The sequence below is a fragment of the Lissotriton helveticus genome, chromosome 5_1, assembly GCF_964261635.1.
Source record: "Lissotriton helveticus chromosome 5_1, aLisHel1.1, whole genome shotgun sequence".
Classification (NCBI taxonomy): Eukaryota; Metazoa; Chordata; class Amphibia; order Caudata; family Salamandridae; genus Lissotriton; species Lissotriton helveticus.
This window is the reverse complement of record NC_136065.1, coordinates 407,749,053-407,774,255: the sequence shown is the minus strand read 5'-3', so window position 1 is coordinate 407,774,255 and position 25,203 is coordinate 407,749,053. Positions and strand designations below refer to the sequence as shown.

Below are 25,203 nucleotides of genomic sequence, written 5' to 3'. Positions count from 1 at the left end.
AGCCTGCTTAGAAAAAAAGACCTTGATATGGATTTATATGCAAAAAGCTATGACTGTAATGCTAAATTTTTGACCGGTGGCTGCAAGTGGCAAGCAAACACAAGGAGGTGATGGATGGAGCGCTGAAACCTTTCAGACACTCACTCCCAGTAACAGATCTGGGTTGAATCCATCATCGTTCTTTAGCTTACTTTGCCGCCCCAGTTCAGACCTAGCTATATGCAAATCAGTTTTGACCCTGTGCCTCATGGGTACAGTCCAGCCAGAACTGCCAAGCCAGGTCTTCCCTGGACCGGACACAAGTATCCTGGGACCAGTTTCGGGATAACACCCCTCATCAGCCAGGCAAGCTTGAATCCAGTGGCAAAGTGAGCAAGGGACCCACGTCTGGGCATAACCCGCCAACTTAGGGCGAACAAAGCAAACACAAGGAGATGATGGACGGTGCGCTGAAACTTTTCAGACACTCACCCCAGTCACAGATCTGGGTTGAATCCATCATCGTTTTTTAGCACAGGCTTTTGGGGACAGGGACTAGGACTAATTTTTTATCATCAAACTTCGACCTAATGCACAAGAGAGATAACCAGTAAAGGGAAAAAGAGGAGTAAGAGAAATAGAGGAAAACAGAGACAAATGGGAGGAAACAGTAATGAAAAAGAGTTCTCAAAGACTCATGATGCACAGGGTGCTGGAAGACGCAGGAGGTATAATCAAGACTACGGATCCTTGATATTAGGTACTGCTGATGGTGGTTCCTGCCAGCACTTTTTTCCATAACAAATTAAGCACAGAATGACTGTGTTGAAGTGTTTTAAAAACAATTTAAAAAACGTGGGGAAAAATAGAGAAGTGGCTTCATGGCAAGGTGCACACACACAACTGCAGTACATTTATGTGCAGATGCTGCTAAAGCGTCGACCGAAGGCCTCGAGCCATCATGTCACCAACATGGGTGCCTCTGCTCAGTGATGTGGCATCTGTGACCACGTTGGCCTGGCCTTGCGGAGGGCTAATTGGGGTGACCCACCTTGAAATTGGAGAGGTCCTTCCACCAATGCAGGTGAAAATGGACCAACTTGAAAATCTGCAATTGGACTAAGATGCTCCCTTGGTATCTGAGACACTGCAGTCGCAGGCACCCCTGGAGTGCCCTCCTCCATTTGGCACGTGAAGCCAACAAGTTCACAAAGCCATGAGGCTAAGCTGATGCAAGACCTGTAGAATCAGGAGCAGTGGTTATGTCAGGCATTCTCTGAATTAACTCTTGAATATCCAGGATTCTCGGCATTCAGGTGGAATGAAGCTCTGCGCCTACAAAGGTCAGCCTCTGCACTGGAGTGAGGTGGGACCTTTGGGAATTGGCAAAGCCCAAGTAATAAAAACAAGCATTTACAATGCAATGGTTTCGCCTTTGGAAAAGTTAGAGCTATTGGCATTGTAAATGACAAAATGTGTATTTATGTGTTGGTTTTGAAAACAGATAAATAAATGGCATTGTCATTTACATTGCCATTAGCTTAATCTCTCGCAAATGTGAGACCTATTGTACCCTACGGACGGACGAGCTCAGCAGACAGCAATTACTACCACACACACACACCCAGAGAGAGAGAGAGAGAGAGACACACACACACACACACACGCACACACACACACACACACACACACACACACACACACACACACACACACACACACACACACACACACACACACACACACACACACACACACACACACACACACACACACACACACACACACACACACACACCCACACACCCACACACACACACACACACACACCCACACCCACACCCACACCCACACACACACACCCCCCCCCCCCAGAGGCGCGCACACACACACACACACACACACCCACCCAGAGCCACACACACAGAGCCACACACACACACACACCCAGAGCCACACACACACACCCAGAGCCACACACACTCTGAGGGGATTAGTGCCAGCGGCAGGGTTTAGCAGTAGGAATTAACCCAGTGGGCTTCGAGCCTCATGGTTGGAATATGGGTCAAAGGTCCCTTCCGGGCATGTCCAGAACTGCAAGTCAACAGGCACTTGCTGTGTCAGACCTATCAAGCACTTTAACTGATCTCCGGCCCCGTTAGTGCATATAGTGTACACCCAGGGGGATAGTTTAGTCATTTAGATGGGGGGGTCGCTGGAACAGAGATTTCCCAACAATCAGTTGCATTGAAATGGCAAAATGGATGAAAACACTAATCAATTTAAAAGGCTTCTCTGCACCACACAAGATCCATCCAGTTCTTCGTTTGTTGTTGGCTTTTTTTTGTGTGAGAGGGAAGAGGAAAGGTGGGTGTCACATTTCAAACACCCTCCCTAGAGGAAGTGCATAAAAGCTCTTCAAATTTTAACAAGGACCTGTATCCGTGCCATAAGGGCTGCTAATCTGAGTGGAAACCACACTACAGACACTGCTAGGCCGACAGGTGGCCCCTGGACTCAACTACACAAACCCGAATCCATTTAGAGATTGGCGGGGGGTCACACCACAAACTCCCTCCCTTGAGGGGGTTATACAAGCTCTGCAAGTATAATAGAGACCACAGACATTGCTAGCCCGACTGGAGGCCCCTTGACCCAACTACACACAACAGATTCCATTTATTAGGGGGATGTCGCACCCCAAACACCTCACCCTTGCGTATATTCTGTGGAGGAGCACAACTCTATAACTGGAAGAGCTGCAGAACTGTGAGCCCAGAATGCTGGGTTCTAATCACTGATTCAGCACCCAGAGAAATACTAAAATGCGTGAGTCTGGGCAAATGACATTACCTTCCTGTGCTCTACATTATAAAATGTACATCGTTCTGTAAATATGTGAAGAATGACAGCTACTGATCCGAATATCTCTTGCCACCCCTTATCTCACAGGTCGCTTTCCGTGATCAGCTCTCAACCAGACACACCACACTTTCCTGACTCTCCTGTTACAATAACAATATTTTCTGTAACGAGCCCTAATGCTCCTCGGAGCCAGGTGTGGGCTTATATTGAATAACTGGAATAAAAAAATAATACGTTTTAGCGCCATCTGCCTCAGGGGCGGGGTAGGTGCCAGGGCGTAGTTTCCCTTGGTGCAGCAGGTGCAGTGGCACCAGGGCTAAGAGGTGCCCCACTGAACCCTGATTATTGCTGTATTCCTCATTTCAAACGGCGGCCTGGGGGCATGATACTCTGGCCAGGCCACTGTGAAGTGCTGGGTGACCTGGCAACATCAATGTTTTGCTATTCCTGTCTCGTGTACTCACAATTGCCTGTAAGGCGTTCTGATACCCGCAAGGGTCTTGTTTGCGCTATACAAAACCTTCCAAATAAAAAAAAAACAAGAATCATCAACCGGCGGCGGTCAACACCTTTCCCCCCTCCACCCCCCCAACCCCCTCCTCCCCCTCCCTCTCTCATTGTGGTCACGACCGGTCAGGCCACGGTCTTTTTCCCTCCTTTAAAAGTCAAACATGGCTCTGATCTGTGCGCTTTCGTGCTGCTGCGTCTGCATCCAACGACAGCGCATGCCCTGGCATAGAAGCATACTGCCCTCCATTAATGACCCCCCCCGACCCCACGTCTACCCGCTCCTCACTCAGGTTCACCAAATGATAGGTGCAAAAATGCCTTTTTGTAGACACCCTTCAGTCACGGCGCACGGAAGCGCAAGGCTGGTGCAACATTTCTTAGCATCAGTGTGAAACGGCCAGGCGCTGGTGTACTTATGGTGATGCTGCCCTCGGCGGGGGCGAAGCTACCATTGGTGCAGCGGGCGCATTGGCACCGGGGCCAGAGGTGCCCCACTGAACCCTGACAATTGCTGTATTTTACTGCCCCAGAAGCGTGTCCCTGGGCGCAGGCCACACCTGCCGCTCCGCGGGCCCTCGGGCCAGGGCGCATAGGACGCGGCCTCTCGCACCAGAGGCAGCCGGCGAGCTCTCCTCTTGAAAGCTGACGAAGTAAATGAAATTGGAACCGGAATCGATGCCGCAAAGACGGAACTTCCTCTCCTTGACTTAAAAGGCCTTTAAATGATTAATACAGAAACTCTTTAGCAGCCATCACCCGCGGCTGTTCGTGAGGGTCCCCGAGGCAGAACGAAGACCTTGGAGCTTAAGTCTCGTTCGTCGGCCCCATGGAGGTCGACCGGTCTCAGCTGCTCCGGGAAGCCCTCCAGCTTGCTGGGAACACGAAGAGGGCGGGTCGGCAATGAAAATACATCTCTTGGAACAAAGAAAGTCGGTCCTAGCTGCAAGGGAGCGCCTTATGGCGCGTCACACAGGAGACATTCTGTTTATCCAAAGGCACTTCGTATGATTGCATTTTTTTAGCCTATGATTCCCGGTGAGGGTGAAATGACAAGTCCCAGAATGCACCATGATGTTGGCTAAAAAGCCAGATCTGGCTGACGATGTACCATAGTCCATATGGGCAAACCAAAGCTGGTTGAAAAAGTACACCACCATCAGACACTGCTGGAAAGACTAATGTTATATTTTACTTAAACCATGACACGAGACAGACAGACAGACAGATCCAGTCGCTGCGTTCATTCCTCACTGCCAGCCTCCTCATAGCTGTAGGAGAACAGAGTGCAAACAGAGACTCCATTCACCAATGCCACTCTGTTGAGAGGACTGTTGACCCCAATTATAACGGGCACACGGACAGCGGGAGGGGGGGGCGGGAACGGACAGCAGGAGGGGGGGTCGGGAACGGGATAAAAACAAAAGGAAACAGAAAAAAGACATTAAGAGCGAAAACGTCAAAATACGTAAACATACAAAGGGAAAAAACATTTATAAAGAAAATGCTCCTTACCTGATCGCTTCGTGGAAACTTAAATCTTGCAGCCAACTCCAACACAGACACTTCCAAAAAGAACAAAACAGGCCGACACGAAAAAAAAAATAACACACACCCACCGCCGAGATGACGAGCACAGAGGGGAGGAGAGGGAAAAAATCGTGGGAGCGCCCACGAATCTGGTCCGGCCTTGACGGACAGATCCGGCTTCCAATGGCTAGCCTCCATTTATGGAGCTAGCCAATGGGAGCCGGGGGACGTTCCCATAGCCCATATTGTAAACATTAGATTTCGCCTGCGCGAACTGCTTGCGCAGTAACGCCAGGCGAAACCTAAAAAGACATTGTGCATCTGTGTTCAACAACTGGTGCCTAGGACCCCATCTTACCCAGCCAGTCCGGAGAGCAGGCACTGACCTTGACATTCTTGAAATGTTCCCCAGACATGTCTATCTTCTCCTATAAATCAGCTCTGCATCGAGCTCATGAGAGGGAGTGGTTAGGAGTTAGTAAACACCAAAAGTCAAAACAGAAGATTATAGAGATTGGATGAGAATGTAGTCATGGCTGCACTCATAATTACCTAGAATGGAAACGATGCCCATTGGAGCAGGTTGGTCAACAGTGTTTTGGTCTGTGGTACTAAGAAACAGAAAGGAGGGAATGGTTCACGAAAAGGGTGAGGATAAATCTCGCACACAAAAAACAAAAGGGAAGTCTCTAGTAGGAAGAACTGAAGCACTGAAAACATTAAGGGGAACAACAGGGAAGACAAGGTGGGAGAAATAATTGGATAGAGACCTCACCAAAGAAAAATGAAGTGATATCTCAATTAGGGCGTACAAAACAGCCAGATCCACTACAGCAAGGTAAACCATGCCTACAATGACACACTACTGGTATTATATCTCAGTTAGTCTACTCATATGGAATGTCAAAAGGGACAACAAATGTTGGAGAGGTTGACGACAGTGGGACAACACTGTTAAACTTATAATGGAACTGTCCAGAGCTGCACAAATACTTAAGATGTACTTAAGCAGAAGACATAATGTATGCCACAGAAATATGAGATATTTTAGATTATTTTAGGCTCACCAAAAAAGCTACTATCTCCACTCCATTCAGATCACCCTATGAGCATTCAAACGTGCACTCACCACGCTATGGGACAAATCCAAAACTCCAGAGTTGGTAGAGTGGCACTAGCTTATGGGAACTAATAGGGATGGGAAAATTACCTGCATTTTAGTAGGAACTGATAAAGATCTTTCTCGAGAACTGATACAATATCTCTCTCATGAGTTTCTAGAATTATCATGCCCAAAATTCATGAGGATGTTATGCGTCCTTCCAGAGTTACCCAATGTAGTAGTGATTTCAAGGTAAGTGTTTTAGGCAGGGCTTCACCAGAAACATGTCCAAATAAAATAGCCCTGCTATCTTGAGGCCTGAAATAACTGAAACGATATTAATTTACTGAATACTTTCTATTCATCTTTAAATGTTACATTTTCATCCTTCACAGCCTCTTTAGATCACGCAAACTGTGCTACTTCTAAGCACTCACCCGAGTTCTTAGAAACCAAAATAATTCAATAGTACTTGTTCTGTATAACCCTGTTTGTTGTGATTTTAGCAAAGATCATCTGCTGGACTTTTTCCAAGAAGTTCCTTGTTTAGAAGAATCTCAGTCCCGCCATGAAGGTCCAGGAACTAGGCATAGATATAGGGAGAATAGTACGGCCCCCACAAGGACTGGCTGCTTCCTTTGTTACTAAAGAGTTCACAGCATAGGTCAGCTCCAGAACGTAGCAGCTCCTTACACCCGCACTCAGTATGCATTCATTTGGCACAAGCACCATTGAAGCATTACATTTGCAAAAAAAATGTTAACCACATTTTGACACACAATCAACACTAAGACACTGCGTATGTATAGTCCTGATAAGACCTCTGAATCCTTATTAGGGTCAAAACATATAACTACTATTACCGCCAACATCATTGCTATCAACATTGCATCTGTATGGAATTGTGTATTATTGCATTTGCAGAGCACTTGGCACCTAATGAATGGCACAAACGTGAATTTATGGATGGGTAGCATGGTAAATTGTGGGGAAGTGCTTGGCTGGACTGGTGTTGTACTTGCTATGAGGATACTTGGGGAAGTGTTTTGGTGTTAGCCATGAGTGACAAAAGTTGTGCTGTTATTATGTGTTGGGGCACAATGCAATTGTGATTGAAGAAGATTTTCAATCCCCTCCTGTGTTGTTCATCACAATTAGGACACCTGCACTATAAATCTTGTAGGGATGAAAAGGACAGAGATTGAGGTCAGAGAACAGCATAGATCAAGAGTTCTTAACCTGTTGTCCGGGCATCCCTGGGGGTCTGCAAAACATACTCAGGTTGTCCACAACTGCATAGGAAATTAAATAATATTAACAGACTAATAATGTGTGTATGAGTGTATTTTTTTGTGTATAGTATTGAATTTCAAATCATCGAAAATGTTTATCCTTGAGTCCCTAGCTTCCAGTAATGTTGCAGTAGGGGTCTTCAGATTCCAATAATGAAACAGTAGGAGTACCTGAGTTGCAGTAATTGTCAATGTATTTGAATTGCGCTTTAAACCCCTCACAGGGCATTGAAACACTTTTCAGCAAGTAGGACGCTACTCCGGAACTCAAGATAAGCTGTTAGTAGGTTAGTACAATGTATTTTTCTTTTTTTTCTTGTGGATTAGTAGTGTTGGGTTTGTGCTCTTGCTTTTTTGTGTGATTAGTAGAGTTTGAGATAGGAATAGAATGATAGGAGGGGATTTAAAAAGGTGAAGTAGTGAGTTGTTTTTGTAAGTAGTGGTTGTGTGTGCTTGTCTGTTGGGAGGCATGACTAACAAGCATTGGCAGAGCAATAGGTCTCGCCTTTGGGACCTTATAAGTGTTTAGCCATGCAGCACATTATCTTGGGTGCTGTGCCACCAGGGATTGAAGAGCTATACAATTACTACACACTGGGTCATGCAGTCTGATTCAGGAATAAATGCTTGCATCAGGAAATATTTATGGGACCGGCAGGTCTGAGAGACAGAGGTGAATGAAAAAGGTGGGAGAGTGAGAAGGATGAGTTTGGGGAGACCAAAAGGTGAGAGAAAAATGGTCGCAGTGGTGTAACAGAGGCGCCTACAACACCTGCACGGGGTGCCAGGGGGTTGGACAACCTTCGGTCCCTAAAACAGTGTAGCCTAGGGCCTAATTAATCTCCAAGATATACGAGTCTTGGGGGCCCTCGCCACACTCTTCAGATAACCCATTATTTGCATGACACCACTGCAGAGAGGTTATGGGGAAGGGTGGGACAAAATGCTGGGGGAGACGCTTATAATGGAGAGAGGCAGGTGGGTGAGCTAGAAAAAAAAGAGAGAAAGAAAGGAGATGTGTGGGAGGGAGAAGGGTGGGAGAGCAGAAAAGAGACTTACGAAAGTTAAGGAAAGAATGTGGCGAGACAGAAGGAAAGAGAGGGGAGAGAAGTCAGAGGAAGAAGTTGGAGCGAGAGAACTATGGACGAGGCAACAGGATAATTAGAGGGAGAAAACAGCCGATTGAGAAAGAAAGCTTGGAAGCGAGGGGAAGAGAAGCTTTGGAGCATGTTGCACAGCGACCAATAAAAGTAGAGGCGATAGAGTAGGAGATAAAGCTGTAAGCGAGAAAGGAGGCAGGTGGTTCGGTCACACACATTATAAAGAATGAGAGAGGCAGGTGTACAACACATCTAAGCCAAAACACAGAGATTCAGGAATCGGGTATTTCGCCAAAAGCGAAGGCTGGGACTTGCAGGCCACAGTAGTAATGCGAAAAGTAAAAAACAAGTCCCAGAAAAAGAAAACAGATGGCCTGGCCACTCTCATCGTGACAGTTGGCATATTGTACATGCAAGTGGTCATAGGGGAACAAAGTGAGTCACTGACTGTTGGGAGAAAATCCAGTGAGAGAGAAAGAGAGTCAATTAACAGGAAGGGGAAGGAAGACAGAGGAAGAGAGAAAGGTAGCGGAAAACAGAAAGGAAGAGAGAGAGTTTGTGGGAGAAGGAAAGTGTCAGGTGGGAGAGATGAAATGAAAAGGTAATAAGTCACCCATAATATGTGTGAAAACACCAACCAGGCCTGACTTTCACGAAACCCCCCTTTGCATTCTGTGATTTGTAGTCCCAGAATTACACAGGGAGGCTTGCAACTACAAGCCAGTCAATACAAAATGAAGGGGAATTAAAAAAAAAAAAATGGATTTTGTTCAGGAGTAACGCATGACATGAAGCCCTTGGCAGCCCTGAAGAAAGAGTTGGCAGGTTGTCTTATTTATGGGTGCCCTTTCTGTATTTTCACTTTGATCTTTGGCTTGACTAATTAGACAGTGACTGCAGCTGCCCTTTGCCTCTCACGCCAATGCCACCTCAAGCTTCCACTAGACAGCCTGGGGGTACAGTTACGACTGTACCAGGGTCCACGCTCACCGAGATAATAAATACGGACTAAACATATTTAAACTTAAGCTCATACACAGAGCTCTGTTTTAAGCACATTAACCCACTTAGAGCTCTGCTTTCAACATATTCACCCCGAGAGCTCTGCTTTCAGCATATAACCCCATGCCCTGAAATACTTTACTGGAGATGGCCCACGTGAGTTGCAAGTTTCACAAAGATTTCTGCATCGGGCACTTTAACCCCCCTTAGACGTTACAGGGAGTGCACCCTTCAGCAGGAAATTTACATAAACAAATATGCCAGTGTTTTATATAACCCTGGGCGTAGAACTACGCTACGCTTGTGGAGCGTGAGTAGTTTGCACTACTACGCGCTATGCGAATTGCACGTAGCACTGTGCAAAAACGCCTAGCGTAGCGGGCATTTTTTGCTTGCTCAAGGTCCTAAACGTCAAGTTGCTGACCGCGAGCGAGTAAAATCAACATCCCGGCGAGACTTTTTTTTCTCATTCGCGATCAGCAACATCAAGTTGCCGATCGAGAGCATGGAAAATATACCTCACGGCGAGATTCTCAATGCGGGAAGGTCAGGTTTCTCATTGGGAGTGGTCACGTATGCTCGTGACCGCTCGCGATTACAAACCACCAGTCTGCGTTGAGAAAGCTGCCGCTCGAGTACAAATCTACTCGAGCGGCAGAAAACGACCGCTTGCACTGTGCAAGATGCACTTTGCAATAATTGCACAGTGCGGACAAGCCTCCAGCACTGTGCAATCAGTGTGAACAGCATTTTCCCTACCGCACTACACAGTTCGCGTAGCTTGCAAAGTGCACTTCGCGTAGCTACGCATAGCGCTACTACGCGAACTACGCCCAGGGTTAGTTTTACAACAGGAAAGTGGGATATTCAATAAAAAAAAATCAGGGCCACATATTTTCCCCCATGGATTTCTTTCTTTTCAAGCAGAGGCGATTTCAGGCTGGGGAGAGCTAAAACAAAGCTGGGCTTGGTACGAATATCAGAAGTCATCTGCCTAAATCAGTCTAGTGGCATATATACACAAGGAACAGCCACATGCACAGAAACTGTTCTGGGGACAAATAGCAGCAAACAAAACAAGCAATGACTAGGAAGGGGAGGAGTGGTGGACACGGGGGAGGATATGTGAAGTAGCAGCGAGAGACAGCAAGGGTGTGTAAACAGCATCGGGAAAGCAAAACGGGACAGGGCAGCCATTGCGGGACTGGACTGCAATTAAAGTCCCTGAAGTTGCTTTGGTGAGAAACAGGTGTGTTTCAGCCCGAGCCAGCATACTGGCAGGGAGGGGGGGTGACAAAAGCATGAAAGACAGGAACAGGCGGTAAGTGGTTTACGGATGGCGAGGGAGGTGAAACAAAGCAAAAAGTAGTGCACCAAACATGCATAGGTGGTCAAAAGTGAACTGATCCATGTAACTGGGTCAGTCGCCAGGGCGGAAACAAACAGCCAAAAGGTGGGACAAAGACAACAAAGGGACCATAGAGTATGAAGATTTTACGAGGGGCACTAGAAGGAGCCAATTACAAGTGTTTGGCTTTGCCAAAGCCCAAAGAGGGACTACACCATGCCTCGCAGAGCAGCGGATGTGCTGCAAGGCTCGACCTAAAACTGAGGGATGGAAGTTTGAGAAGAGTTTTGGAAGTTCATAGTAGTAGTCAGGTTTGGAATAAGTCAGAGGGAGGAGGGATGGGGAGGACAGAAGGTTTTGTTTTTAAAATAGCAAAATGTAAATAAATTATACATACATATAAGTATACATATACATATACACACACACACACACACACTGCTTGGTGCAGTTTTGTTGACTTCATTTATCCCCGTCTATACAAATAAATACCTATATGTACATTGAAGCAGCAATATGTACATGGTCTGCTGTCTACATTATCATGGAGATGTTAAACTACAAGTCGCAATGCACTAATTGGCAAATATGCAAGGACTGGCCACCACACAAGACATGAAGGTAGTTGTTATCATGCACATTTATAAACACCCGCACAGGTATGCAGCGGATATGCATGTACACACATGCACCAACACACATGTGCAAAAACAAACATATGCAGTGTCTTGTCCCACCACTGGCAAGCAATGTCAGTGTACAGGAAATTAAACCTTTGACGTTTTCATTGGTTACCCAGGTGCATGGGTGGAGGAGTCCTAAAAAAGGGGCAGGCAGGTTACCGGATGAAAAGGTAAGATTATGGGGTGAACAACTATACAATGAGGCGGAGGGAGGGGAGGTTTGATGAACTTTTATTGCAGAATACCTTGCCCGAGGCATTACATAAAGCTACAGCGTGGGGCCTGGCCTAGTGCGTTACTATCCACTGGGCGGAACAAATCTTTGCAATAATCAGAAGATTATTGTCACTAGAAATGGAAGAGTTCTGTTACTCAGTCGAACCAACAGTCAAACAATGTAGTGAAACTATATAGGTTACAATCCTCCTCTAATGCATGCTACATATGGGATGGTCTTGGAAGTTAATGATATTAAAAATAGAATAACCTGCCTTAGTAAGGAATATCTGTCATATTAAAATGACCTCACCCTCTGACAAGTTATTAAGGAATATCTGACACTCAGTGTACTCAGAGTAGTACTTGAAAACACTGATATAACTGGGATAAAGTTGAGGCTCAGTGATGTTCAGTATGAAGTAACTTGATATTTAAGCTCTCTTGTAGTTAAGAGGAAAGCTGTGTTAAAGCAGCTCAACATCAGAATCTAAACATGGGGGAGGGAGAGAGAGCAGAATTTATTGTGGGGGAGGGGTAGCACGTTCTCCCTGTCTTAACCAAGCATACCAAAAATACCACTCCCCCTGCCTACATCCCCGGCAAGGACATGGCAAGAAGGGTAGAGTGGCCTTTGACTATGTGTTGGGTATATTGTTTTTAAGGATGCCAATTTACATATAAGTCCCTAGTAAACTGTTCCTACATGTACCCAGGGACTGTAAATTAAATACTACTATGGACCCGCAGCACTGATTGTTCCAGCCACTTAAGTAGCCTTTAAACATATCTCAGGCCTGACACTGCACCCTGTGTGTGCGGTTTTAAACTGTCACTTTGACTTGCCATTATAAACCTTTTACCAGGATTAATGCATCATTTTTAATACATATAGGTCTCCCCTAGGGAAGGCCTTACGCATCCCAGGGGCCAGTGTATTTCAAAAGTAGGACATGTACCTTCAAGTTTTAAATGTCCAGGTAGTGAAAAACTTTTTTTCTCCAGTGCAAGGCTTGCTTCTCCCAAAGGATAAGATTGGGTCAACTAATTAAATTTAATACGTGATTACTTACAGTTGGGAGTAGGTAGGAATGTTAACTTTGGTGTCTAGAGAAATGTTTATTTAAAGCCTTTCTTAATGGTAAAGTCGGATTTTAGGTCACAATCCTGAAAATGCCACTTTAGGAAATTGCCATTTTCTTGTCCTAACCATTTGGGACCCATGCAGCCTGTATCCTGGGTCACATGACTGGGTGTAGCTGGCAGTTGGTCTTTTGTGTATTCCTCCCAGACAGTGATACTGCAGGGAGTCTGAGTGTTGGACGGATGGGTCATCTCTGTCTGGATGAGGGGGAGGAGATGTCACCTATCACACTTGTATATCACAGGGACTGACTTCGCTCACTTACAAAGGGGTTTCATGCTAGTCTTTTGAGACCCCAGACAATCTGGGACCAGGGCAGGAAAGCAGGAAATTCCAGACACCTCAGTGGCAAGAAAGGCTTAGGAGTGTCTCCCACAATCATAATGAAACAGGTTATAATATCGTAGGACAGTTAGACAGGTAGCAAAGTAATCAAATGATGTATTATCCAATAAGAATATATCTCATGAGCTGAGCAGATTACATAATAAAATAAAAGCAATGTAAAGGATCAACTATAAAAAAGAAGGAACTATGAAAACAATTAGAAGGTCCGAAGGTATCGATCATTGTCGCCGGTGCATCACCTCCATCACCCTCTGCATGTCTTTAACTCATTGTTCACATGACCAAAGATGTAAGCACTATACAAAAACTACGAGTAAACTGACCCTCCTCTGTTTCTACCTCATTCGCTTGTTACACTCACCCCATACTTTTGCTTCTTCCAGCTCTCAGGGATCGGACACTGCATGCTTTCAACTCTTGATCACACCTCCCACCTATGCGCAGAGGACTACTGCCACTTAAGAACCCAGTTATATGATGATAGGGCTTGTGTGCAAAACAACAGAAGTTCTCTCAAGTTTTGCAACAAGAAAAAGGAAGGGTGGTGGCGAACAAGCTGGTTAAAAAATATTGATAAAGAGTTTGTTTTGCTGAATACCCATATTTTGTCCCTGTTATTGCCCATTCCTTTTAACTATGCTACACAATGCCATTAAAGCTACTGCTCTCGGAAGGCACTCTGAAATCTTACTGCTTCAGAAATGAAGTTACACTGCCAGATTTGTTTCGAGTGAGGTGGGAGCCCTTCAACTGTTACAGGATGTTGGGATACACACCATGGGGGATATCTTCCCAGCGGGCCGGTTTCTTGACTTACAGACGATAACAGACCAAACGAATAATGGCACTATGGCTACGTTCATCTATGTCAGGTTGCGCGCTGCGGTGCGCGATCACTATACGTCCTTTCCGATGGAACCACCTACGCTGAATGCTCTACAGTTGATGTACACAATGCCCTCTCGTATGAAAATGATTTCCAAATTGTACAAAGTTTCGCAAGATGAGGAGAGTGGTATGAATGTGGTTGCGAAGGCTAGGTGGGACGCATGTCTGCCGGAGCCGCTCTCGGACGATGAGTGGGCTGAGTGCTGTCCTATGACTGGGAAGTTTGCTGCTAATGGGAATTTTAGGCTCCTACATTATAAATTTCTACAACAATGGTATTACTCCCCGGAGCAACTTTTTAAATTTGGCTTGCGTGACGCACCTGCGTGTGTGCGTTGCGGGACAGCTGTAGCCAATTTCCTTCACTTGGCCTGGACGTGCCCGCGTGTGTCTAGGTTCTGGATAGATGGGACTGAAGCACTGTCCGCTATGACCTCTGTGGCAGTCGATGTGGAACCGCGTGTGTGCCTGCTGGGCATGGTGTCTGGTATTCCATTGAGTGTGAGGCGCTTCGTGGCGCTGGCGCTACAGCTGGCCAAGCGTAGAGTGGCGGCCTGCTGGGGAGGGAGGAGGGCGCCTGATATAAAGACCTGGCTGCAGGAAATGGCATATTGTCGAGATCAGCTGACATGCTATTATGAGGAGCTACCGGAGGGTTCACGCCCGCGTGTTATTTGGGGACCGTACACCACTTACATGTTGGCGCAGCTTTCTGATGATGACTAGCTTGGCCAGTGTCTTTGATGTGCCGGTTGCACTATTTGAGGTGCTGCCAGCTTAGACTGTTGGTAAATTGATGTCCCCTTGATCAATTCCCTGTGCTACTGCCTTGAGCGTGTGCCTGTTGTCTCGCCAGTGGCGTACCACTGCTTGTGCTGATCCTACTTATGGCTGTTCCCCAGAGTTACTCCAAGTCATGGTTGCTCTTAATCAATGCCTCAGATGTTATCGTATTGTGTATCCCTTATGTGACATGATGATTTCCACTCATTCAGCCTGTTGTCTCTTCCATCACTCGAATAGCTCTCAAACTAAGACCCGGGGGGGGGGGGGTTGTTTCGTTACTACTGTTTGACTACGGTCTATAAAGTCAATGATAAAATCAAGACAACAAAGAAATTTGCCATCACTGATGCAAGTTTGCGTCTATTTTCTCAATGCTTGCTGCGCCGCCGGGCCCTTGGCTGTCGGCATTTTGGCTGTGTACTGGGAACTGTATGCACATTTGTTTCAACGACTGCGGCCGGCCCATGGGTTGTAGGCCTGAAGCTGTGTACTTGCAAATGATGAAATAAAGGTCTTCAAAAAAAAAAAAAAGTTACACTGCCAGATTTAAACAGATGGGGAAAACGGCCACTGCCTGCTGTAGCTATCAATACCTGCCACTTCTAAGCAAGAAAAGGGTAAGAGGCACTAGGGAAAGGCTGGCCACACATTCATATGCAAGAAGGGCTTGCTAAAACTCTCCTGATCTGGATTTCCAAAACAAAGGCTACACTCACCAAAGCTTAAGGGTTTAGGCCAGGGGGAGAGGGGGTGTCCAATGACTCCCATCTCCCGCTGCTAGGAGGGAAGTTGAATAACTGGGTTCCCACCTGTTCAGGTTAAAATGGTCTAAACATTGCACTGTTGTTTTAAATGAGTACAGACACCATTAATAATAAAAGATAGGTGTGATGTGTTTCTGTAACTCAGTTTTAACCTGGTAGGATAGCATACCCTCCTTTGTACAACAGGGCTCTTTAGTTTTTGGCTTGAAATCACTTTATTTTGAGGCACATTGTTTCCAACTACACATAATCAGGAGCTTGGTCACGTTCCTTTTATATCAGGAAATAGCCGATGATGACACAGTGAGCTAACTGGTGAGAGTACCTACCAGTAGCTACCCCGGTGTTAGTCACAAAGAAATTCCCTTTGGGTAAGATAACAATAGTACAAAAAATACTTTCAGACAACCTATATAATACACAGAAGCAATGTAGACAAATGGAATCAACCAAGCATGTGAAAACACTTTAAAAACATTTGAATTATAAAAACAATTTATTGGGGATACATTACATAAAAACAGAATCAAAAAATGGGAAACATACAAGGGGCAGTTCAATAATCAATAATCAATAAAAACCACATTCAAATAAAAAGGAGTATACAGGGAAAAAGGATAGAACTCAATAAAAAAGAGAGCAGTTTTGAATTCCTCCTTAATTAGTATTCCCAGATTCACTCCTTAGGCGTCGACGCGTTTCGGCGGAGTATTCATTTTAATCCGCCTTCATCAGGACAGTAATAGAGTTTCCCAAATAAATTCTGAAATTAAATAAAACCAATCTTAAGCAAAGTTGCTAGAGACGGAAGATCCACTTAATATGTAGAACCAATAACACCATTATAACCATAATGTTTCCAGCTGATTATACTAACACATGTATACATTGCTTCCAATCAAACAACACATAGTATATCCATCATACTCATATAGACAAACAGAATTCATAGTCTGATACTAATACTAAACCACTGTTCACAATAATCATTTAGAGACAGTAGAATACATCTTTCCAGACTTTTAAAAGAGTTCAGGAACATTTGTTTTTACCATGATTTTTAGTATACTACATAGGTAAATGCTTACTATACTAGAGGTGGCAAAGGAATGGCGCAATGGTACATCACCTACCTCAGACATTAAGTACGTCTGACGGATATAGTAAGGGGTATTCGGCCTCCTTAACGTCAGGGTATTCGTCCAGCGAATTCGTCTTTCTATTATATATTTTTTAGAGAGACACCTATTTAGAGAAAATGAATATAAAGACAGATGGTTGGCCCTCTACGTGCCATAGCTCAAAGCTTACAGGGCACTTCGCCCATATGGTCCCATTTATCACGCAACAGCAACTACTTAATACTCACAACGATTTGTCTATATCCATTGATGTCTCAACTTAAGTCTAACATTGACAGTATATATGGCCGGAAAAAGAGGTAAGCATATATAAGAGAATCAGAAACCTGACCTTCATAATCAACTAACTGGGTAGTGATACCCTAACGTTATTACAATATCGAAGCTTTCGAAATGGCAGTCGAAAGTGGCATCCATAAACTGTTTGATAAAGAGAAGCGAGGCTACAACCATAACATCTCAGCCTGTGAAAGAAGAGCCATCCATCTGCTTAGAGACGATAGTTCCCTGACCATTAAACCAGCAGACAAGGGCGGCGGGGTGGTGGTCTTTGACACGGAGGACTATGAGCAACGTATGCTTGGACTCCTTGGTGTTGGTGAACACTACGTCCGTACCACCGAAGCCAGTCTAAAAACAACAGCAAATGAGTGCCTTGCTCTGCTCACAAATGCCAAAGAATCTGGATTCATTTGTGACGAGGAATTTTGTTTCCTCAACAATCTGGAGCCTAGAACGCCTGCCATCTATGGCCTGCCCAAACTGCACAAGAATAAATCCAATCCCCCTATGCGCCCTATAGTGAGCAGTATCGACTCTCTATTGGAACCAGTTAGTAAGTATGTCGACCACTTCTTGAAACCGATTGTGTGTAAACTGAAATCATATGTGCGAGACTCAGCGCATATTATATCAATGGTCGAGGGAATGCCTTTCTGTGGGGAGACTCAGTGTCTAGTTACTCTAGACATTGAGTCGCTTTACACCAATATCCCTCAGGAGGCTACCACAGAAGTGATCGATGAGATTCTATCAGGACAAGATCTTGGCGGGGCCAATAAGGACTTCATAGTTGACTGTGTGAGATTGATTCTCACTAACAACGTTTTTCTTTTCAAAAATGATTACTACAAACAACTGAAAGGGACCAGCATGGGGGCTACCTGTGCCCCAAGTCTAGCCTGCTTATATGTGGGCAGGTTTGAGGACACACACATCCACAATGAATTGGCACCTTTCTTCGAAAATGTAGCGGGCTGGTACCGCTACATAGACGACGTTTTTTTCATTTGGGACGGGCCAATTGAACTCCTGGAGGAATTTCTCCTGTGGATTAACTTAGGAGATCCCAATTTAAAATTTACCTCTAATTACAGTACCACCAGGGTTGAATTCCTCGATATTTGTATAAAAAACTGTGGAGGAATCTTGGCAGTAGAACTATATACAAAGCCAATGGCGAAAAATACACTGTTGGAATTTTCAAGTTTCCACCCTAAATCCCAAAGGGAAAGTATTCCTTTTAGCCAGTTTCTCCGTCTTCGGAGAAACTGCTCTGATCTAAATGACTACTATAGACATGCTGAAGTCCTTAAATCTAAGCTGAAAGATAGGGGATACCCAAAAAAACTCCTTTCAAATTCCATGAAAAGGGCACGTTTTTTTGATCGGGATGCCCTGATTCATAATACCCCCAAGGAAAAGAAGCCTCTCAATAAGGTTGTATTTGTCAGCAAATTCTCAAATATGAGCAACCAAATAAAAAATGTGGTAAACAGACATTGGCACATTCTTAATCATGAAGAAGATGTGCTATTAGAAAGGCCACTATTTGCATTCAAAAAGAATAGCAATTTGCGTGATCTATTGGTCCACACTTACAGAGATGAAATAGTTGAAAAACAGAGAACCATTGATGGCACAAAGGTAACCGGCACAACAAAATGTGGAAATTGCAATATGTGTAATCAATGTATTGTGGGACCTGAGATTGTCTGTAACCTGAAAAAAATAACATGCAAGACCCATAATAATTGTAGGAGCAAAAATGTCATCTATCTACTGCTATGCCCATGTGGCCTACCCTATGTGGGGGAAACAGGGAGAGAAGTACGAACAAGACTTCAGGAACATAGATCAGCCGTGAGAATGGAAAAAATCACTGCTCCAATCGTGGCCCATTTCCTAGAAAAGGGCCACAAGGATTCTGAATTTGGCTGGTACATCCTAGAAAAAATCAAAATTGGTAAGAGAGGCGGAAATATGGTCGCAAGGAGAAAGGAGAGGGAGCAGTGGTACATCTCTTATCTTGACACTGTTAAAAAGGGTCTTAATTCAAGAGAAGAGTGGGAACGGATTATTGGAGCTATATAGGACAACTAATGATTTTTAACTGTTCCTACCTGCTCATTGTATTCGGGGGTATCGGGTATAACATAGAGAAAGGTGCTCCCTTACATATAAATAGATTACTCTGTTAATATTACTGTAATGCACTCAATTTTCAGAGTTTCTGCTTAAAACAATGACCTTCATATATAACTTTTTTTTAGCGACTATTTACTATAGATTACAAATTTGAGCAAAACGAACATAATAATAATCTCTTTTCTATTTGGCTTAGGAAAGTCTAGGCCAATTGGCAATATGATATCAACCGTTTTATTATTCTTTATAGAACTTTACAACACTTTATAATGACAATAACTATGCATTATACACGAGAGTTATTGGTACGGGAGTCTGTTTTCCCGTTTCATTGCTTCCGCATTCGTCACTATCAATCACCCGCGCAAATGCTGGGTATTTAAAGTCTTGCCTCTTCCCTGAACGGTGCTAGCCGGGAAGACGATTACAAGCACGCAGGACGTCCGGGATCACAGGACCCAAGGTAAACATGCTAAATAGTGGTATTAGACCATAGTGAGCCAGCGCTTGAGACGTATACGCTTGTAACGAGTATACTTGCTCTCTTCTCGTTACGATGTGCAGGGCGGATATAGCGGTTTCCCTCGCGTAACAGACATACTTGGATGATATTCCTTGAACCCAGGCTGAAGTCAATCTTGTAGAAACCTGATGTAAAAGACCAAAAAAGGTAACTGCACTGTTAGGAACGTTAGACTGTACTGTATTAATGGTTTAATTAATACGCGGGTAACAAGTATTTCTACCCTTCTCCTGTCATAATATGCAGGGCTTACAGAGAGGTTTCTCCGTGCAGCGGGTTTCTTTCGATCCTGTTTTCTGAACACACGTTGTAACAAAGTGTGTAAAAGTCTGATAAAATAGACGAAAGCTGGAATTGAACACCTCATTACTGCGTGCCTATGCACTAGCTTTTTAACGATTTGTAAGTATGTTTCAAAAATCCAAAAACAGCGAACACCCTTTAAAGTATTTTTTATGTTTTACTCTATAGCAGCCAGTTAGTAACGGTTTACTATTATGTATTTCCTCAGCTACCAGCGAGTCAGCTGGAGAACTTGATGACTGAGATAGACGTATTTACGCCGCATATCTCCAAAAATTTTTTTAAATAGTAAGTTGTTGATAATAATAAAACTGAATTATTTGGCTGATAAAAATGGATGAATGATTGTAATAACGTTAGGGTATCACTACCCAGTTAGTTGATTATGAAGGTCAGGTTTCTGATTCTCTTATATATGCTTACCTCTTTTTCCGGCCATATATACTGTCAATGTTAGACTTAAGTTGAGACATTATCTATCCAACTTACAAACCAATGGATATAGACAAATCGTTGTGAGTATTAAGTAGTTGCTGTTGCGTAATAAATGGGACCATATGGGCGAAGTGCCCTGTAAGCTTTGAGCTATGGCACGTAGAGGGCCAACCATCTGTCTTTATATTCATTTTCTCTAAATAGGTGTCTCTCTAAAAAATATATAATAGAAAGACGAATTCGCTGGACGAATACCCTGACGTTAAGGAGGCCGAATACCCCTTACTATATCCGTCAGACGTACTTAATGTCTGAGGTAGGTGATGTACCATTGCGCCATTCCTTTGCCACCTCTAGTATAGTAAGCATTTACCTATGTAGTATACTAAAAATCATGGTAAAAACAAATGTTCCTGAACTCTTTTAAAAGTCTGGAAAGATGTATTCTACTGTCTCTAAATGATTATTGTGAACAGTGGTTTAGTATTAGTATCAGACTATGAATTCTGTTTGTCTATATGAGTATGATGGATATACTATGTGTTGTTTGATTGGAAGCAATGTATACATGTGTTAGTATAATCAGCTGGAAACATTATGGTTATAATGGTGTTATTGGTTCTACATATTAAGTGGATCTTCCGTCTCTAGCAACTTTGCTTAAGATTGGTTTTATTTAATTTCAGAATTTATTTGGGAAACTCTATTACTGTCCTGATGAAGGCGGATTAAAATGAATACTCCGCCGAAACGCGTCGACGCCTAAGGAGTGAATCTGGGAATACTAATTAAGGAGGAATTCAAAACTGCTCTCTTTTTTATTGAGTTCTATCCTTTTTCCCTGTATACTCCTTTTTATTTGAATGTGGTTTTTATTGATTATTGATTATTGAACTGCCCCTTGTATGTTTCCCATTTTTTGATTCTGTTTTTATGTAATGTATCCCCAATAAATTGTTTTTATAATTCAAATGTTTTTAAAGTGTTTTCACATGCTTGGTTGATTCCATTTGTCTACATTGCTTCTGTGTATTATATAGGTTGTCTGAAAGTATTTTTTGTACTATTGTTATCTTACCCAAAGGGAATTTCTTTGTGACTAACGTCAATTGTGGAACCCCATCCCTTTGGTTTCGGGGTCCCTCTCTCTTTTATTAGAGCTACCCCGGTGTTGCCTACGTGAGGCACTCCCTTGACTCGCCTCACTTTTTTAGACCAATATAGTTTTCAAAGTGCTGTGGGTTTCCGGCCTATTTTGTTTGATTTTATGTACTAAAAAATGACACATATAGGGATTGTATGACTAGATAGCTAACCCTGCCTCACCAAGAAAGAAATGGTGCGACTTTCCCTCACAGACTTGACTTGTATGTGTAATGTGTAACCAGGACTTTGTATATTGATGTTCTCAGCACTACACCCTGAGGTTGCACAGATTACACTCAAATGCTGGGTTAAAGGAAGATGTAAGCCAATAATCACTGTAAGAAAAAGAATGAAGTTCCCCCCCAACGAACATCTGAAACACACAAAACAGTGATATATGTGGACACATGCAGTAAAAGTGTTTTGGGAGAGGTGGGGCAGACGGTTCCTGTGTGGCTCAGCAGAGTAATTCATCCACCACAAACATCAGTTTAATGTCATCACAGGTTCAATTCAAGTCCTGCTCCTTAAAGATTTCATTTATCTGATGTAATGATTAGTGGGAGTCCACAGAAGTCGAAAGGTTAAGAGCCACCGGCGTAGATAATCTGCGTTAGACATCCCCCGTATAAATCATACTTCAGGCTGTCCAATTTTCCATACAGTGAGGGGTGAGGGTAGTACCTGAATGGTTGAACTATATTAAAGTCCTCTGAGATGCCACTCAAATGATGCAGATCTCGTCATGAATGTCCTCTTCTGTACTGAGTGGTTTAGTTAGGATGGATTGATGGTGGTTTTCTGGCAGTATGAGCACGTCGTATGGCAGTTCTGGTCTGCTGCAGTACTAGGCAGCTCAAGTAGAAGTGATTAATCATTACCACTGACAGAGTATAACTGTTTGCACTGATTATGCTCAGCTGGATATTTGGGGGCTGCCTCTAAATTGTTCCTTTTCAGCTTCAGCTAAATTAGGCATTCTGTGTACCCCTTGAATTGCAATGCAGAGTTTATCTGTTGTGTGGTGTTGAGGATAACCGTGTAAAGATTATTTAGCTAAGCCTTGGTACATGATTTCTGTGGCCTGTTGTATTAGTTTGTGCAGTAATGCCGGAGATGGATTTTGAGAATTGTCCGTGGAGTACACCTACACGTGACACTCTCAACCCAGCTTAATTTGCCTGTGTGATAAAGACAGTAGCACATTTAGCCCAACCTGGTCATTTGACAGCGGAGTAAACCTACGTGTGACTCTCCCAACAGAATTGTCTGAGAGGTGAACCCACGAATGGAGCTAGACCAACTTACCCCAGGAATAGTCCTAAAGATTAAGAGGCAGTGTTTCTGCCCCAGGGCCATTTCCAGAACCAAGCAAGCAAGACGTCACATGAAGACGCCCATTGCGCTTAATCTCGCCATTATTTATCTAGATGCCCCGAGAGGCATGTTTAAATCCTACCAAGGGCAACCAGGAAGAGCAAATTGAGGGTACAGTGGAGCCAAGGGAGAGGAAAAGGAGGATAAGAACCAATAGCAGATAAAGGGAAAGGACACACAAGGGAGAACAAATACACACACAGGAAAGACATAAGAGAAAAATCAAGCTGCAACCTCTACAATGGGTTGCTAGAAGCTTCAACACTAAATCACATATAACCTTAGTAGTCCACTCAACCTTTGGAAATTGCCTCAACGTCAACAGAGGAACAAACCATTGTTTTCTCAGTGCCTCATCAGTAGCTGTTGCTGCCCACACTGTAGATGAGAAGGTGAGATTAAGGCAGGCGGAAGTAGCAGGCGATGGGATACAGTAGAACTTGGGGAGAGGGAAAGGAAAGAGAGAAACAAGCAACAGTGAAGGGGAAATCCAGGGACAAAAAACACTATACACGTACAAGGAAAGAAGACAGAAACTCAAACTGCAGAATCTAACAATGGCCTAGCCACTTTAACATGAGAGCACAATGAATCTATCCTGAGAATCTGTCCATTCCAACATTTCCAAATGACATCAAGGTCAGTGAAGGTACCAATACATGCTCTCTAAGAGCCCCTTCATGAGCTAAAGAAGATGAGAACAGGGCATGGAAAGAGCAGGGCAAGAAGAAGAAGAAGAAGGGGTGGAAGGCTACAGTGGAGCCTTGAGAAAGAGAATGCTGGGGGATCTCTAAGCAGCGACTGTGAAAGGATACAATAAAGGAAGGAAAACAATATACAGTAAATAGTACGGACAAGTCGACCTGCAGCCCTAAAAATAGGCTTCAAGCATTCTATCAACATAGCACTGTTAACCTACCCTGAGGGACAGTTCACTCTAATTTTTCCGAGTGGTCTCAAGGACAGCAGACTGCATACCTCTCTTTCCATTACTCACCACATGAAAGCCAAAACTATTGGCTTTGCCTAAGATTGTTGCATTTTGTAGTTCAAAATTTGGGTGGTCATCCTTTTCTAACCATGAAAGTCAGGACAAAGTTATTTTAGGTCATCCAGATACGGGTCCCTTCAGGAACTCAGGCACTATTCTGCGCTAACAGTCTTCTGAAAATGTCAAAAGCACTCTAGTTTTAAATGTTCTAATCATTGTAAATTAGTGACTAGAGACAATATAGCTTATCATACATGGGAGAAGCTGGTTTGGTATATGGTGCACACATATGCAAGAGGGCACCCAGCACTAATCCAGACAACCCTTATGGAGACTTTAGTGATCTTAGACAATCTTAAAAAGCTCTCTAAGTGGTAGCTGTGGAGAGCAGCCTTAAGGCTTAGTACAGAAGGAGTGTAAAGCAGCTTGTTTTACCAGAATGTAATCTTATAGGTATAGATTAAGTGAAAAAGAACCACACAGTGTAGTTATAAAAATATGTATTTATTATATGACACTCACTAACACATACAAATATCTCCTACCCGGAGATATGCACAATGCACATAATAATTTGAGAGAAAACAGGTACATACTAAAATAGAGGCATGCAAACGATGACTCAAGTAATGACTAAACCCAGAAGACGTAGAAGTGCCGGGGACCCAAGTAACTCCTTCTCTTCAAGGGAGATTCCTTCAGGTGTCTTGGATGTCCACAGGCCTTGGAAGGTTGCTGTATGGATCACAGGCACAGAAATTGCAGCAGGTGAGCAGGATTACGACACCAGGAGCAGCAGGAGTCTTCCTAGTTGCAGTCTCATAGCCCAGAGCAAGGTCCGGCAAAGTCTAGAGTGCCCAGACGGCCGAAGATGTATTGGTGTCTTGAATTCAATTTTGTCCCACGACGAATCTAGGAAACCACCCACAGGTAAGCCATTAAGTATCCTAAGGAAAGGGTTGGGACGATTCAGGGTTCCCTCCCAGGGGAGGGGTCAGACAGTGCAGAGAATACTCCCATTTTTCTTTGTCCAGTTTCCCAGCAGAGCGGGAGCCAACGGCTCCCTGAGCTAGTTTGAACTGGACTATGCAAGAAGGGCACCAAATGTGCCCTTTAAGCAGACTTAGTGGCACTGGCAAGAGCCCCCACCCTGCCCCAATACACTAAGCCCTGTCTGGGAGGTGGTTGCATCTACCTGTGACCGGACACCGGATACCTATTCCCCTGCCTTCCCTTGCTTGAACCTGGCTCAGCAGCAGGAGGGCAGAATTGTTTCTCCAATTGGCAGCAGCCATGCTGTGCTGT

At 44.0% G+C, this 25,203-nt stretch overlaps 1 protein-coding gene across 2 annotated transcripts in view; it reads right to left on the bottom strand.

Moving 5' to 3' along the window:
- Positions 1-25,203, bottom strand: part of NPHP4 (nephrocystin 4) — a 941,192-nt gene that overhangs the window by 752,771 nt on the left and 163,218 nt on the right. The window lies entirely within an intron of this gene.